This window comes from Procambarus clarkii, chromosome 77 (assembly GCF_040958095.1).
Source record: "Procambarus clarkii isolate CNS0578487 chromosome 77, FALCON_Pclarkii_2.0, whole genome shotgun sequence".
In the NCBI taxonomy this organism is placed as follows: Eukaryota; Metazoa; Arthropoda; class Malacostraca; order Decapoda; family Cambaridae; genus Procambarus; species Procambarus clarkii.
In genome coordinates, this window is record NC_091226.1 from 24845758 (window position 1) to 24871842 (window position 26085).

Here is a 26085-nt window from a genome sequence, read left to right on the forward strand (position 1 = left end):
CCCCCCCGTTTCCGACCATGTGAATGGTGGACCCTCTCCCCCCCCCCCGTTTCCGACCATGTGAATGGTGGACCCCCCCCGTTTCCGACCATGTGAATGGTGGACCCCCCCCCCCGTTTCCGACCATGTGAATGGTGGACCCCCCCGTTTCCGACCATGTGAATGGTGGACACCCCCCCCCCGTTTCCGACCATGTGAATGGTGGACCCCCCCGTTTCCGACCATGTGAATGGTGGACCCCCCCCCCTGTTTCCGACCATGTGAATGGTGGACCCCCCCCCGTTTCCGACCATGTGAATGGTGGAGCCCCCCCCGTTTCCGACCATGTGAATGGTGGACCCCCCCCCCGTTTCCGACCATGTGAATGGTGGACCCCCCCCCCTGTTTCCGACCATGTGAATTGTGGACCCCCCCGTTTCCGACCATGTGAATGGTGAACCCCCCCCCCCGTTTCCGACCATGTGAATGGTGGAGCCCCCCCCCCCCCCGTTTCCGACCATGTGAATGGTGGACCCTCTCCCCCCCCGTTTCCATGTGAATGGTGGACCTCCCCCCCCCGTTTCCGACCATGTGAATGGTGGACCCTCTCCCCCCCCGTTTCCGACCATGTGAATGGTGGACCCCCCCCCCCCGTTTCCGACCATGTGAATGGTGGACCCCCCCCGTTTCCGACCATGTGAATGGTGGACCCCCCCCATTCATTATTGTTAATTATTGTGTTAGTGTTAATAAGTGTTAATAAGTGTTAATTATTGTAAAAAAAATGTAAATTAACTGACTGTAAACAAACGCGACCCTACCACTCACATGGTGGACCCTCTCCCCCCCGTTTCCGACCATGTGAATGGTGGACCCCCCCCCCCCCCGTTTCCGACCATTTGAATGGTGGACCCCCCCCCCCCCGTTTCCGACCATGTGAATGGTGGACCCCCCCACCCCGTTTCCGACCATGTGAATAATGGACACCACCGACGAAGGTGGTGAAGGGTAGGGTAGGTGGTGAAGGGTACTCTGGCTGGTTAGGATAGGGGCACTTTAGTACGACAATTTCATGACGTTCGAGAACGGGGAGGATAGTGAGTGTGGATTCAACTACATTTTCCACTGATGTTCCCATGATGAAAAAAAAAATCAGTTGAGAGGCGGGACCAAAGAGCCAGAGCTCAACCCCCGCAAGCACAACTAGATGAGTACTGGAGAAAGACTGACCGACACCCAGGTTTTATATTTATTTAATTATTTTTTGCAGGGATATTCCTGCGCGGGCCCCAAGCCTAAGCCCATTAACGACCCGCAGCTGACCTGAAGACTTTAATTGGTACCTCAAGACACCTCAAAAGGTGTAGTTAAGTGTTTAACTACACTGGTACTTTAATAGGACCCTTTCTTTCCCTTCTTCCCTTTTGAGAAAGTTGTTCCAAGGAAGGAATTAAGATTTCTGTGGGTTTTTTCCGATTTGTCATTGACCTTCCCTGAAAAGTCACAGCGTAACGACCCCTGTTGTTATCTTGTTACAATAGGGGTGTTACAATAGTTAATGTGTTAATACAATAGGGGTATACAATAGTTATCTTGTTACAATAGGGGTGTTACAATAGTTAATACAATGTGTTAATACAATAGGGGTATACAATAGTTATCTTGTTACAATAATAGGTATTACAGGTTGTTTGAACGTTGTAGTAACGTCGTAGTTTCGTCCGGTGTTTGGTGGGTTTTAGGTGATTTGTAATATTCTCGTTATATCATATTCTCAAACGACGAGGGAGTGTATTGTTTGCACCCATTTGTTTGTGGAAATTCAGACACTGAAGTCTGAATTTCAGTACTTGCCAACGTAAGAAAAGCAAGTCTTATTAAGTTTTGCGTTTGAGTTCAAGTTTATTCATTATTTTGTAAGATTCCCCATTGAATCTAACAATCAGTGAATCTTCACTGGCAAAGTACAGTGATGATTTAGAGTTTAAAAGAGTCGAAGCTCCAGTACACCAAGAGTACTTGGAAGACGGGACGCCACAAGCGTAGCTCTCATCCTGTAACTACACTTAGGTAATTACACCTAGGTAATTAGACTATATGGTTGTTAGCACTACACTAGGTGCCGAGGCTGAGCAGGTGTTGAGAAGAGTGGCCACTTGTACATCTACACCCAACTACACTACCTTTGGGGGTCCAAGGGCGAGTTTGGGGCCCTCTGGGTACATACTGAGGGCCCCTTGGTTGCGTTTAAGGGGAACTTGACAAATAAAAAGTGAAAAATCAAGCAAGTTTTCAAGCAAATCAAGCAAAAATCAACCCCTAATCCATGCCATACCAGCATAATCTTTCAATTAACACACACACCCTAGTTTGATATTGTTTAAGAATCGCTACCCGGAACAAAAAGTTCCAAGTAGCACGGGCTATGGTGAGCCCGTAGTGGACTAACCCTAGTTTGCACTAACTAGGCTGATCTAACTGAAATATGTTGCCGTTTTAATTATTTTCTTATTTTTCTTTTACCTGGTAGTGAGAATGCTAATGATCTGACGCCTCGCAAGTATTGTAGAGAAGTTTGAAGATGACAAATTCTGTGTTTCATCGACAGATCTTTCTAATTTCTATCAGAAAAGGTTGTGCAAACCTTTACAAAGATTCTACAATACAAGATTGTACAATACAAGATTGTACAATACAAGATTGTACAATACAAGATTGTATAATACAAGATTGTACAATACAAGATTTTAATACATTCTATTCTTGAGTATTGCATACAAATATGGCCACCGTATTTAAAATAATATTAACAAAAATGAAACGAGTTCAGCGCCGAGTAACGATGATGAATTCAGAATGATTAAGAATGATGAACTTCATTCAAAGATGAAAACAGCAAAAATTTATACAGTCAAACGCAAACGAGGCGATTTAATACGTGTTTGAAATCATCAAAACAAGAAAATACCAAATCTGATGTTATTTTTAATTTTTACATAATAACATACATCAATGGTTTTAAAAATCACTTGAAAAAGAATTTCAAAGAGGCTGAATATTATATTTATATCGAATGGAAAATATAAGGAACATCTAATCAGGCAATTAGAGAATATAGGTGGAAAATTAGAGAATTATTCTCTAATTAGAATTATTCTTAAGCTCTGACAATCCGGACTTGAGGTCTAGTCCCTCAACCCTCAATCTAGGAGTTGAGGTCTGCTCTGACAATCAGGAGTTGAGGTCTGCTCTGACAATCAGGAGTTGAGGTCTACTCTGCCCATCAGACACGTCAACCAGCTGGGGTTATCAACCCTGCCTCACAGAACACAACTCTGTATATTCATACCATGTATAAATATCCCCCCAAGTGTATACATATTCACAATATACAATATGCATATGAGGCTACCAAACTGACAGACCACAGAGATTAAGTGAGACGGGGGAAAGGAATGGTGCCCAACCACATGTGGACGGTCGAGGATTGAACGCCGACCTGCATGAAGCGAGACCGTCGCTCTACCGTCCACCCCAAGTGGTTGGGGTTGAGGAGGAAGACAGAAGCCCATACACTATGGCCACACTGGCCCACACACTATGGCCCTCTGGCCCACACACTATGGCCACACTGGCCCACACACTATGACCCTCTGGCCCACACACTATGGCCACACTGGCCCACACACTATGACCCTCTGGCCCACACACTATGGCCACACTGGCCCACACACTATGACCCTCTGGCCCACACACTATGGCCACACTGGCCCACACACTATGACCCTCTGGCCCACACACTATGGCCACACTGGCCCACACACTATGACCCTCTGGCCCACACACTATGGCCACACTGGCCCACACACTATGACCCTCTGGCCCACACACTATGGCCACACTGGCCCACACACTATGACCCTCTGGCCCACACACTATGGCCACACTGGCCCACACACTATGACCCTCTGGCCCACACACTATGGCCACACTGGCCCACACACTATGGCCATTCACACTGGCCCACACACTATGGCCACTCACACTGGCCCACACACTATGACCCTCTGGCCCACACACTATAGCCACACTGGCCCACACACTATGACCCTCTGGCCCACACACTATGGCCACACTGGCCCACACACTATGACCCTCTGGCCCACACACTATGGCCACACTGGCCCACACACTATGGCCACTCACACTGGCCCACACACTATGACCCTCTGGCCCACACACTATGGCCGCACTGGCCCACACACTATGACCCTCTGGCCCACACACTATGGCCACACTGGCCCACACACTATGGCCACTCTGGCCCACACACTATGGCCACTCTGGCCCACACACTATGGCCACTCACACTGGCCCAAACACTATGGCCACTCACACTGGCCCACACACTATGGCCATTCACACTGGCCCACACACTATGGCCACTCACACTGGCCCACACACTATGGCCACTCACACTGGCCCACACACTATGGCCACTCACACTGGCCCACACAAGTATTCAATAATTCAGGGTTACTTGAATTCTACGACCAGGCAACAAAAATAAGGCAAGAAAGAGAAGGGTGGGCAGACTGCATATTTTTGGATTGTCAGAAAGCCTTTGATACAGTACCACACAAGAGGCTAGTGCGAAAGTTGGAGATGCAGGCTGGAGTGAGAGGGAAGGTACTCCGGTGGATAGAGGAATACCTAAGCAACAGGAGACAACGAGTCTGTGTGAGGGGTGAGGCCTCAGATTGGCGAGACGTCACAAGTGGAGTCCCGCAGGGGTCAGTCCTTGGACCTATACTGTTTCTGGTATATGTAAATGATCTCCCAGAGGGTATAGATTCGTTCCTCTCAATGTTTGCCGACGATGCAAAAATTATGAGGAGGATTGAAACAGAGGATGATAGTAGGAGGCTACAAGATGACCTGGATAGACTGAGTGAATGGTCCAACAAATGGCTGTTGAAGTTCAACCCGAGTAAATGCAAAGTAATGAAACTAGGCAGTGGAAACAGGAGGCCAGGCACAGGATACAGAATAGGAGATGAAGTACTTAATGAAACAGACAGAGAGAAAGATCTAGGAGTTGATATCACACCAAACCTGTCTCCTGAAGCCCACATAAAGAGAATAACGTCTGCGGCATATGCGAGGCTGGCTAACATCAGAACGGCGTTCAGGAACCTGTGTAAGGAATCATTCAGAATCTTGTACACCACATATGTAAGACCAATCCTGGAGTATGCGGCCCCAGCATGGAGCCCGTACCTTGTCAAGCACAAGACGAAGCTGGAAAAAGTCCAAAGTTATGCTACTAGACTAGTCCCAGAACTAAGAGGCATGAGTTATGAGGAAAGGCTGCGGGAAATGCACCTCACGACACTGGAAGACAGAAGAGTAAGGGGGGACATGATCACAACCTACAAAATCCTCAGGGGAATCGACCGGGTAAACAAGGATGAACTATTCAACACTGGTGGGACGCGAACAAGGGGACACAGGTGGAAGCTGAGTACCCAAATGAGCCACAGAGACGTTAGAAAGAACTTTTTCAGTGTCAGAGTAGTTAGTAAATGGAATGCATTAGGAAGTGATGTGGTGGAGGCTGACTCCATACACAGTTTCAAATGTAGATATGATAGAGCCCAATAGGCTCAGGAATCTGTACACCAGTTGATTGACGGTTGAGAGGCGGGACCAAAGAGCCAGAGCTCAACCCCCGCAAGCACAATTAGGTGAGTACAATTAGGTGAGTACACACTATGACCACTCTGGCCCACACACTATGGCCACTCTGGCCCACACACTATGGCTACTCTGGCCCACACACTATGGCCATTCACTCTGGCCATTCACACTGGCCCTACACAATATGGCCATTCACTCTGGCCCTACACAATATGGCCATTTATTTCATTTGGCCTTATGATCTTAAGGCCAAAGGAAAAATGCCATTTACAAACCTGAAACCAATATTTGGGGTTTGGTATTTTCTCCAAAACTGTTGTTTTGGAGAAAACAACAGTTGTGGAGAGTTATCTAAGTTAACAGATAAAAAACGTTACATACCTTTAATGTGGTGAACATGTGTTCCTTGCTGAGTCTGAAACACCTACCTGAAATAGCATGAAGATTAGTCATTTGTCGAGATATTCAAATTCAAAAATTCAAATTCAAATGTTGATTCAGGTAAAATACATACATACATGGGGTGATACATATATTGATGAATTTATAGATAGAGCTAATACATACAATGCCTAAAGCCACTATTACGCAAAGCGTTTCGGGCTGGAAATAATAATAATATATATATATATATATATATATATATATATATATATATATATATATATATATATATATATATATATATATATATATATATATATATATATATATATATTATATTATATTATATATGTTATATATGTAAGCAGTGCAGATGTGACAGTTGAGAATCAAGGTGTTTCATACCTTACTTGTAGAGGATGAGACAGTTTCGATACCCTTCCAAAGACCTGGCCGTCAACTTATATTTTCTACAAGACACTAAACAACACGTAGTTACGGGTAAGAACAGCCTAGTTTCTCCACAGGTGTCTTACATATTCCTTACTTTTCAATCATAATTACAATGTTCTTTTAGAGATTTTTCTTAAAAAAATAATTATTTTACACTCGCTAATTGTAATTCACAGCAGTTTTCTCGTCAAGAAACTATTGACAAGACGCTAACTATTTTTCCTCGCTACCAACATCCATTTTCTATAACTCACTCTGTAACTCACTGTGTAACTCACTATGTAACTCACTATGTAACTCAATTGCATCACAGCACGACCGTCACTAGGATTAGTTAAAAACTTAATGGCCTGACCCGCGGAAGCAGAGTTTACCAAGTCTTTTTTTCGAGTTTCGAATGACCCTTCACGAAGCCAGGTGATGGCTTCGTGTCCTGCTTCATAACCCAGCTTCAAAACATTGGCCAACTGCTTCATAGGTTCGAATCGTTCTAAACGCTTCACTTTAAGTGCAAATACTTCGCCCAGACTTCATAAATAATGGTCAAATGCTTGTTAATTCAGCCTCGACCATCGCTGCATAAAGAAAAAAACATTATTTGTGACTCACAGCCAATGATATCCAATATATTTGCAAACAAGTTCATATCTCCCTTCCTCTGGGAGTGAAACCCAGCCTGTCCTCAGGCTAGGCTCGTTCAGGCGGCACGGAACCCAACGACGTAGTTATCTATGCTAACATACTATACGTATTTAAAAATACCATTTTTCTGAAAATAATAAGGCATATTATTTCATACTAGAATGTGCTAAATAGCCCAATTTGGGTTAGATGGTTGAGCTGTGTTGGAAATACATTAAGCAACCCGTCCTCGACTCAAGTCCATTACATTCAGCGGTCAACCCCACAGACGCATTCATAAATTTTAACATGCTGTTCATTCAAAACGGGAATTTTCGCAAGTATAAATTAATATTATAATATATTAGCATATTGTGTATATATAGGCATAGGATAGGTTAGGTTAGGTGCTTAGGTTCTGTTGGCGATTATTTGTATTTGTAATACGTGGGTGAAGCATTTATAGCGTTGTGATTCGAACAAAATTCGTCAGTGAAGCACTTGTTCCGGATATGTTCGAACGTCAGCAGTTGTGAGTCGTGTGTAAACCGTTTTTCATTCATAAACAGGGGGTTTGGCGGGTGCATGGAATCACTTTTGGATCTTTGTTTGGAGGACGGGCTGCATTAAGAGAGGCGGGAATCGAACAGAGGACGTGAACGAAGCGGTGTTCGAGCAGAGTGAATAACCCATCAGCTGTGAGTTATTTTTAAACTGCTGTTCATTCTTAAACAAGTCGGGGGCGGAGGGGGTTGGCGGCTGAATGGACCAGCACAGGAGTTTGTTGATTAAGGCGGCCTGCTGAAGCGGTTATCTCAATGTTTATACACTAAGAACCAGAGTATCGCCTTACGGTAAACGTGTCATTCAGCCTGTACTCGTAAACACAGACCACGTGCTCCAGTACTCGTAAACACAGACCACGTGCTCCAGTACTCGTAAACAAAGCCACGTGCTCCAGTACTCGTAAACACAGACCACGTGCTCCAGTACTCGTAAACACAGACCACGTGCTCCAGTACTCGTAAACACAGACCACGTGCTCCAGAACTCGTAAAAAAAAGCCACGTGCTCCAGTACTCGTAAACACAGACCACGTGCTCCAGTACTCGTAAACACAGACCACGTGCTCCAGTAATCGTAAACACAGACCACGTGCTCCAGTACTCGTAAACACAGACCACGTGCTCCAGTACTCGTAAACACAGACAACGTGCTCCAGTACTCGTAAACACAGACCACGTGCTCCAGTACTCGTAAACAAAGCCACGTGCTCCAGTACTCGTAAACACAGACCACGTGCTCCAGTACTCGTAAACACAGACCACGTGCTCCAGTACTCGTAAACACAGACCACGTGCTCCAGAACTCGTAAACAAAAGCCACGTGCTCCAGTACTCGTAAACACAGACCACGTGCTCCAGAACTCGTAAACAAAAGCCACGTGCTCCAGTACTCGTAAACACAGACCACGTGCTCCAGTACTCGTAAACAAAGCCACGTGCTCCAGTACTCGTAAACACAGACCACGTGCTCCAGTACTCGTAAACACAGACCACGTGCTCCAGTACTCGTAAACAAAAGCCACGTGCTCCATAGCCCAGTTGCCAAACTCGCTGTTTATGAATGAAAAACGTTCTGCGCGCGACTGACAGCTGTTGACGTTCGAATTGTCGTCGTTCAGTGCTTAGTTCAAGTGTTCGAATTGTCCCCACTCTTAAGGAATTACCCGCGAACAACAAATACAATAATTATTAACAGATTATTTTAACAGAACAGAATATTTTAACAGAACAGATTATTTTAAGAGAATAGATTATTTTAACAGAACAGAATAATTTAACAGAACAGATTATTTTAAGAGAATAGATTATTTTAACAGAACAGATTATTTTAACAGAACAGATTATTTTAACAGAACAGATTATTTTAACAGAACAGATTATTTTAACAGAACAGATTATTTTAACAGAACAGATTATTTTAACAGGACAGATTATTTTAACAGGACAGATTATTTTAAACAGAATAGATTATATAACAAAATAATGATTTTATTTTATTAACAGAGCGTAAACACTTTATTTAACGTAATCTAGACGTAACAATGAACCAAATTCTAATACTGGATATTAGTATTTTATATCTGAGAAAATGACGATTTTGAATACTCAAAAGGTTCTGCACAACATGTTCTACCAGTCAGTCCTCTTAAGCACACGTGACGCAGGTTCGAATCCTCGTCACGGCCCCTTGTGGATTTGTTGAGTCCTCCTAAGGTTTTCCCAACGTCAAGAAACAGTCGTACTATCCTAGGGGCCAGATTCGCGAAGCAGTTATGCAAGCACTTACGAACATGTGCATCTATTCTCAATCTTTGGCGGCTTTGTTTACAATTATTAAACAATTAATGAGCTCGGAAGCACCAGGAGGCTGTTTATAACAATAACAACAGTTGATTGGCAAGTTTTCATGCTTGTAAACTGTTTAATAAATGTAACCAAAGCCGTCAAAGATTGAGGAAAGATGTACACGTTCGTAAGTGCTTGCGTAACTGCTTCGTAAATCTAGCCCCAGGCTCGTAAGTGCTTGCGTAACTGCTTCGTGAATCTGGCCCCAGACCTGTTGCCTTACCATACGGGCTATTCATGCCCGTGCCATCTCTAGAGTGGCTTAATCTTCATCAATTAACATCTTATACCGGTTCAACCAATCCGTTAAAAATGCGACGCATTAGTAAACAAAATACGGATTTTACTTAGGCCGTTTTCTATGCACCAGCGTCGATTGCGCTGGAGTCAGATTAACGAAGCAGTTACGCAAGCACTTACGACTCCCCACAGGTGATGACCTGACCACTATAATGAGGACCAGACCACACACCAGAAAATGAAGAGACCAACGACGTTTCGGTCCGTCCTGGACCATTTATCAAGTCGATTTGGCATCATATTTACAGCCACGTTATTGTGAATCATCGTCTGCGCTACTGTAATGGCCTCCGGCATCGAAGAACATGGGGGAAAGAATTTAGATTGGAGGGGAGACTATACAAAAGTACTCCGTGGACATTTAGTCGACACAGCACCGCTCCTGTGGCAGGTAAGTCCTCCACGGGCTCACCATAGCCTGTGCTACTTGTCCCGCTCCTGTGCCAGGTAAGTCCACTACGGGCTCACCATAGCCCGTGCTACTTGCCCCGCTCCTGTGCCAGGTAAATCCACTACGGGCTCACCATAGCCCGTGCTACTTGCACCGCTCCTGTAGCAGGTAAGTCCACTACGGGCTCACCATAGCCCGTGCTACTTGCCCCGCTCCTGTACCAGGTAAGTCCACTACGGGCTCACCATAGCCTGTGCTACTTGCACCGCTCCTGTGCCAGGTAAGTCCACTACGGGCTCACCATAGCCCGTGCTACTTGCACCGCTCCTGTGGCAGGTAAGTCCACTACGGGCTCACCATAGCCTGTGCTACTTGCCCTGCTCCTGTGCCAGGTAAGTCCACTACGGGCTCACCATAGCCTGTGCTACTTGCCCTTCTCCTGTGCCAGGTAAGTCCACTACGGGCTCACCATAGCCCGTGCTATCGAGAACGAAGCCCACTCTTACACCCTGTTGGTACCGCTACTGTTGCAACAGGGTCTACTACGAGACCCCTGTTGACACTATGTATGACACTATGTATGCCATTATGTAAGACACATCGAACACTTTATGTAGGGCATACGTAAATCTGTGTATCTATGTACTTACCTAATTTACCTAATTGTGTTTGCGGGGGTTTTGAGCTCTGGCTCTTTGGTCCTGCCTCTCAACTGTCAATCAACAAATACATAAAATATATTTACGTATGTAGCTTAGCTTAGCATTTGAAAAGCACTACAATCACCTTCTGTGGTTGATTTTTCAATAAATCCCTGAACTATATGTTTAACAAATCTCTCACCCTGTCTATGGAGGACAGAAGAAAATGTATATATAAGCTGATTAGCATTGTAAATGTCCGGTCACGTCTGTGGTAGAAAATAATAATAAAAAAAAAGACTGTTGCTACTGTTTGAACAGGGTCTATCACGAGACCTCCGTTGCTACTGTTTTAGCTGCTAAGTATACCCCTAAGCAAGTTGGTTTACCCACTAGGATTTACTCTGCAACAAATTATCTCGCTGGTGAGTTTACCAAGTTGCTAAAACGTATTCAACGCCGTCCAGTATCACAAAATATTGCCCTCAAGTTATCTTCAAAGTTGGACTACCTTCTGAAAGTTTGACAGGGAATTTTGAACGAGGTGAAACCCTTAGGAGTGCGTGGAAGCCCTAACTCCGCCCTGAAGTGAGGGAGGGGGCGGCGGCCCCGATATTGGGGGGGTTAGGGGGGTGGCGGCCCCGATATTGGGGGGTTGGGGGGAGGGCGGTGGCCCCGATATTGGGGGGATTGGGGGAGGGGGAGGTCAGCTGCACTGCTGAAAAGAGGTAGTGCAGCTGATCACAATGGCACCAGCTGCTGGACGATCGGGGATTGAACGCCGACCTGCATGAAGCGAGACCGTCGCTCTACCGTCCACCCCAAATGGTTATCAAAGGTCAGGAACGAAAAGTATATAAGAAAAATCACACAAGACGCAAGTGGACGCAAATACACAATCAGTGGACACAATTACAATCAGAGACTGATTGTGACTGAACGATCAGAATCCCAGAGATTTCCAATCTCCTCCCAGTTCATATAGGAAATATAAGGGATGCACCAAAGATATAAAAGATGAACCAAAGATATAAGAGATAAACCAAAGATATAAGAGGCTGAAGCGATTAGCATCAAACGCTGAAAATGAAAAAAATTACAGAATTACAAAAAAAGGAAAAAATCTCTCAAAATATAACAAAAATAAGGAATAGACACAGCAACAAAGATGGGGAATAAAGAGGAATTAAGAAAACAAACAAGGGACGCTTAAGATCAAACAAAGATAGATGTATATATATACAGTATTAAGCAAGAGAAGAGTATTAATTATGTCAACTTCCAGCGAGAATAAGTGACAAGTTAGGGAGATAGATTTTACAAGAGCCGCTCTTGAATGTGGATGAGAAGGAGTTGGAGTTATAAAGAGCCGTAGGCGGACCAATTGGAGACGTCTTCAAGGAGGAGGAGTAGTTTGTTTGGGTGGTGTTTTGTAGTAGAGGACCAAACAAGTAGTTTGGTCTTGAACGACCAAACTACGACGTTACTACAACCTTCGAACAACTTTGAACGCCTAACAAGTTGTAACAACGTTTTAACAACATGTAACAACTTTATTCAAAGTTATAACAAGTGGAAAATAGGAATAGTTAGGTTGTGTTATTATAAAATGTTTTTATAATAATATTATAATATAGTTTCCAATTTTATTTAAGCTATAATTTACTTATAACTAGTTATAACATTTTAGTCATAGTTTATTATAGTACTTGTATAAAAATCTATAATATTTTATATAAAGAAATATTGAGTTATATTTCATCATATGTGCACGATAAATCAAATGTTTACGGTCACATATTCTCTGCAGAATATGTAAATTGTCACACATCATACAGGTGTGTAAATATGTGTCACACATCATACAGGTGTGTAAATATGTCACACATCATACAGGTGTGTGAATATGTGTCACACATCATACAGGTGTGTAAATATGTGTCACACATCATACAGGTGCGTAAATATGTGTCACACTATCACACAGTTTCCTCACCATTTAATGCCTTAAATTTGTAAACATGTGAAAAATTATTTAATCCTAACTATTGATTTACTCAGTCCATAAAAGTGTATGAAACTTAGAAGGAAAACAGCATATGTTGTGGGGGATGGGGCTAGTGGTATGTTGTGTGGGGCTAGTGGTATGTTGTGTGGGGCTAGTGTTATGTGTGGGGGCTAGTGTTATGTGTGGGGGCTAGTGGTATGTTGTGTGGGGCTAGTGTTATGTGTGGGGGCTAGTGGTATGTTGTGTGGGGCTAGTGTTATGTGTGGGGGCTAGTGGTATGTTGTGGAGAGAAGGTCTACTAGCATATAGTGTAGTTAAGGTCTATTAGCATATAATTGAGGCAAAAGCTTCAGTTATATAGAAGGAAATATGCCAATATCAGAACCAGAATTTAGAGCCAAATTCTGGTTCTCTGCACGTATTCGCAGTTTGATATTACGACTATTTATACAGAAAAAATGCCAATTACTGAAAGCGGCGATGGATCACAGTTTGCCCAAACCCTCTCTGCAGTTTTCAAAATATCCCAATTCCAATTGGGATCCCAAATCCCAATGCCAATTCCTGGGATCAGCGATGGGTCTCATTTTGCCCAAACCCTCCCAGAAATTTTAAAACTATCACAAACATCCCAAATTCGACGCTTGAACCATATTTTGTAGCCAAATTCTGGCTCTTTGCACGTATTCGCAGTTTGAAATTACGACTTTTTATACCGACAATATGCCAAATACTGAAAGCGGCGATGAGTCACATTTTGCCCAAACCCCCCCTTGCAGTTTTCAAAATATCCCAAACATCCCAAATTCGATCCTTGAGTCATATTTTGGAGCCACATTCTGGCTCTCTGCACGTATTCGCAGTTTGAAATTACGACTTTTTATGCCAAAATATGCCAATTACTGAACGCGCCGATGAGTCACATTTTGCCCAAACCCTCCCTGCAGTTTTCAAAATATCCGAAACATCACAAATTTGACGCTTGAGCAATATTTTGGAGCAAAATTCTCGCTGTCAGCACGTATTCGCAGTTTGAAAATGTGACTTTTTTTACCGAATATATGCCAATTACTGGGATCAGCGATGGGTCACATTTTGCCCAAACCCTCCCTGCAGTTTTATAAATATCACAATCAACCCAATTCGACTCTTGAACCATATTTTGGAGCCAAATTCTGGCTCTTTGTACGTATACGCTGTTTGAAATTACGACTTTTTATACAGAAAAAATGCCAATTACTGAAAGCGGCGATGGATCACATTTTGCCCAAACCCTCCCTGCAGTTTTTAAAATATCCCAAACATCCCAAATTCGACGCTTGGGTCATATTAAGGAACCAAATTCTGGCTCTCTGCATGTATTCGCAGTTTGAAATTACGAATTTTATACCGAAAATATGCCAATTACTGAGAGCGGCGATGGGTCACAGTTTGCCCAAACCCACATTGCAGTTTTGAAATTATCCCAAACATCCCAAATTCGACGCTTGATCCATATTTTGGCGCCAAATTCTGGCTCTCTGCACGTATTCGCAGTTTGACATTACGACTTTTTATATCGAAAATATTCCAATTACTGAACGCGCCGATGAGTCACATTTTGCGCAAATCTTCCCTGCAGTTTTCAAAATATCCCAAACAAACCAAATTCGACTATTGAGCCATATTTTGTAGCCAAACTCTGGCTCTTTGCACGTATTCGCAGTTTGAAATTACGAATTTTTATACCGAATATATGCCAATTACTGGGATCAGCGATGGGTCACATTTTGCCCAAACCCTCCCTGCAGTTTTAAAATATCACAAACATCCCAAATTCGACGCTTGAACCATATTTTGGAGCCAAATTCTGGCTCTCTGCACGTATTCGCAGTTTGATATTACGACTTTTTATACCGAAAATATGCCAGTTACTGAAAGCGGCGATGGATCACATTTTGCCCGAGCCCTCTCTGCAGTTTTAAAAATATCCCAAACGTCCCAAATTCGACGCTTGAGCCATATTTTGGAGCCAAATTCTAGGTCTCGGCACGTTTTCGCAGTTTGAAATTACGAATTTTATACCGAAAATATCCCAATTACTAAAAGCGGCGATGGGTCACAGTTTGCCCAAATTCACCCTGCAGTTTTGAAAATATCTCAAACATCCCAAATTCGACTCATGAACCATATTTTGGAACCAAACTCTGGCTCTCTGCACGTATTCGCAGTTTGAAATTACGACTTTTTATACCGAATATATGCCAATTACTGGGATCAGCGATGGGTCACATTTTGCCCAAACCCTCCCTGCAGTTTTAAAAATATCACAAACATCCCAAATCCGACGCTTGAACCATATTTTGGAGCCAAATTCTGGCTCTTTGTACGTATACGCTGTTTGAAATTACGACTTTTTATACAGAAAAAATGCCAATTACTGAAAGCGGCGACGAGTCACATTTTGCCCAAACCCCGCCAGCAGTTTTCAAAATATCCCAAACATCCCAAATTCGACGCTTGAACCATATTTTGGAGCCAAATTCTGGCTCTCTGCACGTATTCGCAGTTTGGAATTACGACTTTTTATACCAAAATATGCCAATTACTGAACGCGCCGATGAGTCACATTTTGCCCAAACCCTCCCTGCAGTTTTCAAAATATCCCAAACATCCCAAATTCGACGCTTGAACCATATTTTGGAGCCAAATTCTGGCTCTCTGCACGTATTCGCAGTTTGATATTACGACTTTTTAGACAGAAAAAATGCCAATTACTGAAAGCGGCGATGGATCACATTTTGCCCAAACCCTCTCTGCAGTTTTCAAAATATCCCAAACATTCCAAATTCGACCCTTGAACCATATTTTGGAGCCAAATTCTGGCTCTCTGCACGTATTCGCAGTTTGAAATTACGACTTTTTATACCGAAAATATACCAATTACTGAAAGCGGCGATGGGTCACATTTTGCCCAAACCCATCTGCAGTTTTCGAAATATCTAAAACATCCCAAATACGATCCTTGACAAATATTTTGGAGCCAATTTCTGGCTCTCTGCACGTATTCGCAGTATGAAATTACGACTTTTTATACCGAAAATATGCCAGTTACTGAAAGCGGCGATGGATCATATTTTGCCCAAGCCCTCTTTGCAGTTTTCAAAATATCCCAAACGTCCCAAATTCGACGCTTGAGCCATATTTTGGAGCCAAATTCTGGCTCTCGGCACGTTTTCGCAGTTTGAAATTAAGAATTTTATACCGAAAATATGCCAATTACTGAACGCTCCGATGAGTCACATTTTGCCCAAACCCTCCCTACAGTTTTCAAAATATCCCAAACATCCCAAATTCGATTATTGAGCAATATTTTGGAGCCAAATTCTGGCTCTCTGCATGTATTCGCAGTTTGAAATTACGACATTTATACCGAATGTATGCCAATTACTGGGATCAGCGATGGGTCACATTTTGCCCAAACCCTCCCTGCAGTTTTAAAAATATCACAAACATTCCAAATTCGACGCTTGAACCATATTTTGGAGCTAAATTCTGGCTCTCTGCACGTATTCGCAGTTTGATATTACGACTATTTATACAGAAAAAATGCCAATTACTGAAAGAGGCGATGGATCACAGTTTGCCCAAACCCTCTCTGCAGTTTTCAAAATATCTCAATTCCAATTGGGATCCCAAATCCCAATGCCAATTCCTGGGATCAGCGATGGGTCACATTTTGCCCAAACCCTCCCTGCAGTTTTAAAAATATCACAAACATCCCAAATTCGACTCTTGAACTATATTTTGAAGCCAAATTCTGGCTCTCTGCACGTATTCGCAGTTTGATATTACGACTTTTTATACAGAAAAAATGCCAATTACTGAAAGCGCGATGGGTCACATTTTGCCCAAACCCTCGCTGCAGTTTTCAAAATATGTCAAACATCCCAAATTCGACCCTTGAACCATATTTTGGAGCCAAATTCTGACTCTCTGCACGTATTCGCAGTTTGAAATTACGACTTTTTATACCAAATATATACAAATTACTGAAAGCGGCGATGAGTCACATTTTGCCCAAACCCCCCCTTGAAGTTTTCAAAATATCCCAAACATCCCAAATTCGACTATTGAGCAATATTTTGGAGCCAAATTCTGGCTCTCTGCATGTATTCGCAGTTTGAAATTACGACTTTTTATACCGAATGTATGCCAATTACTGGGATCAGCGATGGGTCACATTTTGCCCTAGCACTCTCTGAAGTTCTCAAAATATCACAAACATCTCAAATTCGACGCTTGAACCATATTTTGTAGCCAAACTCTGGCTCTTTGCACGTATTCGCAGTTTGAAATTACGAATTTTATACCTAAAATATGCCAATTACTGAGAACGGCGATGGGTCACAGTTTGCCCAAATTCACCCTGCAGTTTTGAAAATATCTCAAACATCCCAAATTCGACTTCTGAGCCATATTTTGGAATCAAACTCTGGCTCTCTGCACGTATTCGCAGTTTGAAATTGCGACTTTTTATACCGAATATATGCCAATTACTGGAATCAGCGATGGGTCACATTTTGCCCGAACCCTCCCTGCAGTTTTAAAAATACCACAAACATCCCAAATTCGACGCTTGAACCATATTTTGTAGCCAAATTCTGGCTCTTTGAACGTATTCGCAGTTTGAAATTATGAATTTTTATAAAGAAAAAATGCCAATTACTGAAAGCGGCGATGAGTCACATTTTGCCCAAACCACCCCTGCAGTTTTCAAAATATCCCAAACATCCCAAATTTGACGCTTGAGCAATATTTTGGAGCCAAGTTCTGGCTCTCTGCACGTATTCCCAGTTTGAAATTACGAATTTTTATACAAAAATATGCCAATTACTGAGCGCGCCGATGAGTCACATTTTGCCCAAGTCCTCCCTGTAGTTTTCAAAATATCCCAAACATCCCAAATTCGACACTTGAACCATATTTTGAAGCCAAATTCTGGCTCTCTGCACGTATTCGCAGCTTGAAATTATTACTTTTTATACCGAAAATATGCCAAATACTGAAAACAGCGATGGGTCACATTTTGCCAAAAATCCCCCTGCAGTTTTAAAAATATCCCAAACATCCCAAATACGACCCTTGAGGCATCACTTGGAGCCAAATTCTGGCTTTCTGCACGTATTCGCAGTATCAAATTACGACTTTTTATACCGAAAATATGCCAGTTACTGAATGCAGTGATGGATCACATTTTGCCCAAGCCCTCCCTGCAGTTTTCAAAATATCCCAAACATCCCAAATTCGACGCTTGAACCATATTTTGGAGCCAAATTCTGGCTCTCTGCACGTATTCGCAGTTTGATATTACGACTTTTTAGACAGAAAAAATGCCAATTACTGAAAGCGGCGATGGATCACATTTTGCCCAAACCCTCTCTGCAGTCTTCAAAATATCCCAAACATTCCAAATTCGACCCTTGAACCATATTTTGGAGCCAAATTCTGGCTCTCTGCACGTATTCGCAGTTTGAAATTGCGACTTTTTATACCGAAAATATACCAATTACTGAAAGCGGCAATGGGTCACATTTTGCCCAAACCCATCTGCAGTTTTCGAAATATCTAAATTATCCCAAATACGACCCTTGAAAAATATTTTGGAGCCAATTTCTGGCTCTCTGCACGTATTCGCAGTATGAAATTACGACTTTTTATACCGAAAATATGCCAGTTACTGAAAGCGGCGATGGATCATATTTTGCCCGAACCCTCTTTGCAGTTTTCAAAATATCCCAAACGTCCCAAATTCGACGCTTGAGCCATATTTTGGAGCCAAATTCTGGCTCTCGGCACGTTTTCGCAGTTTGAAATTAAGAATTTTATACCGAAAATATGCCAATTACTGAACGCTCCGATGAGTCACATTTTGCCCAAACCCTCCCTGCAGTTTTCAAAATATCCCAAATATCCCAAATTCGACTATTGAGCAATATTTTGGAGCCAAATTCTGGCTCTCTGCATGTATTCGCAGTTTGAAATTACGACTTTTTATACCGAATGTATGCCAATTACTGGGTTCAGCGATGGGTCACATTTTGCCCTAGCACTCTCTGAAGTTCTCAAAATATCACAAACATCTCAAATTCGACGCTTGAACCATATTTTGTAGCCAAACTCTGGCTCTTTGCACGTATTCGCAGTTTGAAATTACGAATTTTATACCTAAAATATGCCAATTACTGAGAACGGCGATGGGTCACAGTTTGCCCAAATTCACCCTGCAGTTTTGAAAATATCTCAAACATCCCAAATTCGACTTCTGAGCAATATTTTGGAACCAAACTCTGGCTCTCTGCACGTATTCGCAGTTTGAAATTGCGACTTTTTATACCGAATATATGCCAATTACTGGAATCAGCGATGGGTCACATTTTGCCCGAACCCTCCCTGCAGTTTTAAAAATACCACAAACATCCCAAATTCGACGCTTGAACCATATTTTGTAGCCAAATTCTGGCTCTTTGAACGTATTCGCAGTTTGAAATTATGAATTTTTATAAAGAAAAAATGCCAATTACTGAAAGCGGCGATGAGTCACATTTTGCCCAAACCCCCCCTGCAGTTTTCAAAATATCCCAAACATCCCAAATTTGACGCTTGAGCAATATTTTGGAGCCAAGTTCTGGTTCTCTGCACGTATTCCCAGTTTGAAATTACGAATTTTTATACAAAAATATGCCAATTACTGAGCGCGCCGATGAGTCACATTTTGCCCAAGTCCTCCCTGTAGTTTTCAAAATATCCCAAACATCCCAAATTCGACACTTGAACCATATTTTGAAGCCAAATTCTGGCTCTCTGCACGTATTCGCAGCTTGAAATTACTACTTTTTATACCGAAAATATGCCAAATACTGAAAACAGCGATGGGTCACATTTTGCCAAAAATCCCCCTGCAGTTTTAAAAATATCCCAAACATCCCAAATACGACCCTTGAGGCATCACTTGGAGCCAAATTCTGGCTTTCTGCACGTATTCGCAGTATCAAATTACGACTTTTTATACCGAAAATATGCCAGTTACTGAATGCAGTGATGGATCACATTTTGCCCAAGCCCTCCCTGCAATTTTTAAAATGTCCCAAACGTCCCAAATTCGACGCTTGAGCTATATTTTGGAGCCAAATTCTGGCTCTCGGCACGTTTTCGCACTTTGAAATTACGAATTTTATAACGAAAATATGCCAATTACTGAGAGCGGCGATGGGTCACAATTTGCCCAAATTCACCCTGCAGTTTTGAAAATATCTTAAACATACCAAATTCGACTCTTGGGCCATATTTTGGAGCCAAACTCTGGCTCTCTGCACGTATTCGAAGTTTGAAATTACGACTTTTTATACCGAATATATATGCCAATTACTGGGATCAGCGATGGGTCACATTTTGCCCAAATCCTCCCTGCAGTTTTAAAAATATCACAAACATCTCAAACTCGACGCTTGAACCATATTTTGGAGCCAAATTCTGGCTCTTTGCACGTATTCACAGTTTGATATTACGACTTTTTATACAGAAAAAATACCAATTACTGAAAGCGGCGATGGTTCACATTTTGCCCAAACCCCTCTGCAGTTTTCGAAATATATAAAACATCCCAAATTCGACGCTTGGGCTATATTTAGGAGCCAAATTCTGGCTCTCTACATGTATTCGCAGTTTGAAATTACGTATTTTATACCGAGAATTTGCCAATTACTGAGAGCAGCGATGGGTCACTGTTTGCCCAAACCCACCTTGCAGTTTTGAAAATATCGTAAACATCCCAAATTCGACGCTTGAGCCATATTTTGGAGCCAATTTCTGGCTCTCTGCACGTATTCGCAGTTTGAAATTACGACTTTTTTTACCGATATTATGTCAGTTACTGAAAGCAGCGATGGATCACATTTTGCCCAAACCCTCCCTGCAGTTTTCCAAATTTCCCAAACGTCCCAAATTCGACTCTTGAGCCATATTTTGGCGCCAAATTCTGTCTCTCTGCACGTATTCGCAGTTTGAAATTACGACTTTTTATACCAAAATATGCCAATTACTGAACGCGCCGATGAGTCACATTTTGCCCAAACCCTCCCTGCAGTTTTCAAAATATCCAAAACATCCCAAATTTGACGCTTGAGCAATATTTTGGAGCAAAATTCTCGCTGTCAGCACGTATTCGCAGTTTTAAATTGTGACTTTTTTTTACCGAATATATGCCAATTATTGGGATCAGCGATGGGTCACATTTTTCCCAAACCCTCCCTGCAGTTTTAAAAATATCACAATCATCCCAATTTCGACTCTTGAACCATATTTTGAAGCCAAATTCTGGCTCTCTGCACGTATTCGCAGTTTGAAATGAGAACTTTTTATACAGAAAAAATGCCAATTACTGAAAGCAGCGATGGATCACATTTTGCCCAAACCCTCGCTGCAGTTTTTAAAATATCCAAAACATCCCAAATTCGACGCTTGGGTCATATTAAGGAACCAAATTCTTGCTCTCTGCATGTATTCGCAGTTTGAAATTACGATTTTTTTTACCGAATATATGCAAATTCCTGGGATCAGCGATGTGTCACATTTTGGCCAAACCCTCCATGCAGTTTTAAAAATATCACAAACATCCCAAATTCGACGCTTGAACCATATTTTGTAGCCAAATTCTGGCTCTTTGCACGTATTTACAGTTTGAAATTACGACTTTTTATACCAAAATATGCCAATTACTTAACGCCCCGATTAGTCACATTTTGCCCAAACCCTCCCTGCAGTTTTCAAAATATCCCAAACATCGCAAATTTGACGCTTGAGCAATATTTTGGAGCCAAGTTCTGGCTCTCTGCACGTATTCACAGTTTGAAATTACGAATTTTTATACAAAAATATGCCAATTACTGAGCGCGCCGATGAGTCACATTTTGCCCAAGTCCTCCCTGTAGTTTTCAAAATATCCCAAACATCCCAAATTCGACACTTAAACCATATTTTGAAGCCAAATTCTGGCTCCCTGCACGTATTCGCATTTTGAAATTACTAATTTTTACACCGAAAATATGCCAAATACTGAAAACAGCGATGGGTCACATTTTGCCAAAAACCCCCCTGCAGTTTTAAAAATATCCCAAACATCCCAAATACGACCATTGAGGCATAACTTGGAGTCAATTCTGGATTTCTACACGTATTCGCAGTATGAAATTACGACTTTTTATACCGAAAATATGCAAGTTACTGAATGCAGCGATGGATCAGATTTTGCCCAAGCCCTCCCTGCAATTTTTAAAATATCCCAAACGTCCCAAATTCGACGCTTGAGCCATATTTTTGAGCCAAATTCTGGCTCTCGGCACGTTTTCGCAGTTTGAAATTACGAATTTTATAACGAAAATATGCCAATTACTGAGAGCGGCGATGGGTCACAATTTGCCCAAATTAACCCTGCAGTTTTGAAAATATCTCAAACATCCCAAATTCGACGCTTGAACCATATTTTGTAGCCAAATTCTGGCTCTTTGCACGTATTTACAGTTTGAAATTACGACTTTTTATACCAAAATATGCCAATTACTTAACGCCCCGATTAGTCACATTTTGCCCAAACCCTCCCTGCAGTTTTCAAAATATCCCAAACATCGCAAATTTGACGCTTGAGCAATATTTTGGAGCCAAGTTCTGGCTCTCTGCACGTATTCACAGTTTGAAATTACGAATTTTTATACAAAAATATGCCAATTACTGAGCGCGCCGATGAGTCACATTTTGCCCAAGTCCTCCCTGTAGTTTTCAAAATATTCCAAACATCCCAAATTCGACACTTGAACCATATTTTGAAGCCAAATTCTGGCTCTCTGCACGTATTCGCATTTTGAAATTACAAATTTTTACACCGAAAATATGCCAAATACTGAAAACAGCGATGGGTCACATTTTGCCAAAAACCCCCCTGCAGTTTTAAAAATATCCCAAACATCCCAAATACGACCCTTGAGGCATAACTTGGAGTCAATTCTGGATTTCTACACGTATTCGCAGTACGAAATTACGACTTTTTATACCGAAAATATGCAAGTTACTGAATGCAGCGATGGATCACATTTTGCCCAAGCCCTCCCTGCAATTTTTAAAATATCCCAAACGTCCCAAATTCGACGCTTGAGCCATATTTTTGAGCAAAATTCTGGCTCTCGGCACGTTTTCGCAGTTTGAAATTACGAATTTTATAACGAAAATATGCCAATTACTGAGAGCGGCGATGGGTCACAATTTGCCCAAATTAACCCTGCAGTTTTGAAAATATCTCAAACATCCCAAATTCGACTCTTGAGCCATATTTTGGAGCCAAACTCTGGCTCTCTGCACGTATTCGCAGTTTGAAATTACGACTTTTTATACCGAATATATGTCAATTACTGGGATCAGCGATGGGTCACATTTTGCCCTAGCACTCTCTGAAGTTCTCAAAATATCACAAACATCTCAAATTCGACGCTTGAACCATATTTTGTAGCCAAACTCTGGCTCTTTGCACGTATTCGCAGTTTGAAATTACGAATTTTATACCTAAAATATGCCAATTACTGAGAACGGCGATGGGTCACAGTTTGCCCAAATTCACTCTGCAGTTTTGAAAATATCTCAAACATCCCAAATTCGACTTCTGAGCCATATTTTGGAACCAAACTCTGGCTCTCTGCACGTATTCGCAGTTTGAAATTGCGACTTTTTATACCGAATATATGCCAATTACTGGAATCAGCGATGGGTCACATTTTGCCCGAACCCTCCCTGCAGTTTTAAAAATACCACAAACATCCCAAATTCGACGCTTGAACCATATTTTGTAGCCAAATTCTGGCTCTTTGAACGTATTCGCAGTTTGAAATTATGAATTTTTGTAAAGAAAAAATGCCAATTACTGAAAGCGGCGATGAGTCACATTTTGCCCAAACCCCCCCTGCAGTTTTCAAAATATCCCAAACATCCCAAATTTGACGCTTGAGCAATATTTTGGAGCCAAGTTCTGGCTCTCTGCACGTATTCCCAGTTGGAAATTACGAATTTTTATACAAAAAATATGCCAATTACTGAGCGCGCCGATGAGTCACATTTTGCCCAAGTCCTCCCTGTAGTTTTCAAAATATCCCAAACATCCCTAATTCGACACTTGAACCATATTTTGAAGCCAAATTCTGGCTCTCTGCACGTATTCGCAGCTTGAAATTACTACTTTTTATACCGAAAATATGCCAAATACTGAAAACAGCGATGGGTCACATTTTGCCAAAAATCCCCCTGCAGTTTTAAAAATATCCCAAACATCCCAAATACGACCCTTGAGGCATCACTTAGAGCCAAATTCTGGCTTTCTGCACGTATTCGCAGTATCAAATTACGACTTTTTATACCGAAAATATGCCAGTTACTGAATGCAGTGATGGATCACATTTTGCCCAAGCCCTCCCTGCAGTTTTCAAAATATCCCAAACATCCCAAATTCGACGCTTGAACCATATTTTGGAGCCAAATTCTGGCTCTCTGCACGTATTCGCAGTTTGATATTACGACTTTTTAGACAGAAAAAATGCCAATTACTGAAAGCGGCGATGGATCACATTTTGCCCAAACCCTCTCTGCAGTCTTCAAAATATCCCAAACATTCCAAATTCGACCCTTGAACCATATTTTGGAGCCAAATTCTGGCTCTCTGCACGTATTCGCAGTTTGAAATTGCGACTTTTTATACCGAAAATATACCAATTACTGAAAGCGGCGATGGGTCACATTTTGCCCAAACCCATCTGCAGTTTTCGAAATATCTAAATTATCCCAAATACGACCCTTGAAAAATATTTTGGAGCCAATTTCTGGCTCTCTGCACGTATTCGCAGTATGAAATTACGACTTTTTATACCGAAAATATGCCAGTTACTGAAAGCGGCGATGGATCATATTTTGCCCGAACCCTCTTTGCAGTTTTCAAAATATCCCAAACGTCCCAAATTCGACGCTTGAGCCATATTTTGGAGCCAAATTCAGGCTCTCGGCACGTTTTCGCAGTTTGAAATTAAGAATTTTATACCGAAAATATGCCAATTACTGAACGCTCCGATGAGTCACATTTTGCCCAAACCCTCCCTGCAGTTTTCAAAATATCCCAAACATCCCAAATTCGACTATTGAGCAATATTTTGGAGCCAAATTCTGGCTCTCTGCATGTATTCGCAGTTTGAAATTACGACTTTTTATACCGAATGTATGCCAATTACTGGGATCAGCGATGGGTCACATTTTGCCCTAGCACTCTCTGAAGTTCTCAAAATATCACAAACATCTCAAATTCGACGCTTGAACCATATTTTGTAGCCAAACTCTGGCTCTTTGCACGTATTCGCAGTTTGAAATTACGAATTTTATACCTAAAATATGCCAATTACTGAGAACGGCGATGGGTCACAGTTTGCCCAAATTCACCCTGCAGTTTTAAAAATATCCTAAACATACCAAATTCGACTCTTGGGCCATATTTTGGAGCCAAACTCTGGCTCTCTGCACGTATTCGCAGTTTGAAATTACGACTTTTTATACCGAATATATATGCCAATTACTGGGATCAGCGATGGGTCACATTTTGCCCAAATCCTCCCTGCAGTTTTAAAAATATCACAAACATCTCAAACTCGACGCTTGAACCATATTTTGGAGCCAAATTCTGGCTCTTTGCACGTATTCACAGTTTGATATTACGACTTTTTATACAGAAAAAATACCAATTACTGAAAGCGGCGATGGTTCACATTTTGCCCAAACCCCTCTGCAGTTTTCGAAATATATAAAACATCCCAAATTCGACGCTTGGGCTATATTTAGGAGCCAAATTCTGGCTCTCTACATGTATTCGCAGTTTGAAATTACGTATTTTATACCGAGAATTTGCCAATTACTGAGAGCAGCGATGGGTCACTGTTTGCCCAAACCCACCTTGCAGTTTTGAAAATATCGTAAACATCCCAAATTCGACGCTTGAGCCATATTTTGGAGCCAATTTCTGTCTCTCTGCACGTATTCGCAGTTTGAAATTACGACTTTTTATACCAAAATATGCCAATTACTGAACGCGCCGATGAGTCACATTTTGCCCAAACCCTCCCTGCAGTTTTCAAAATATCC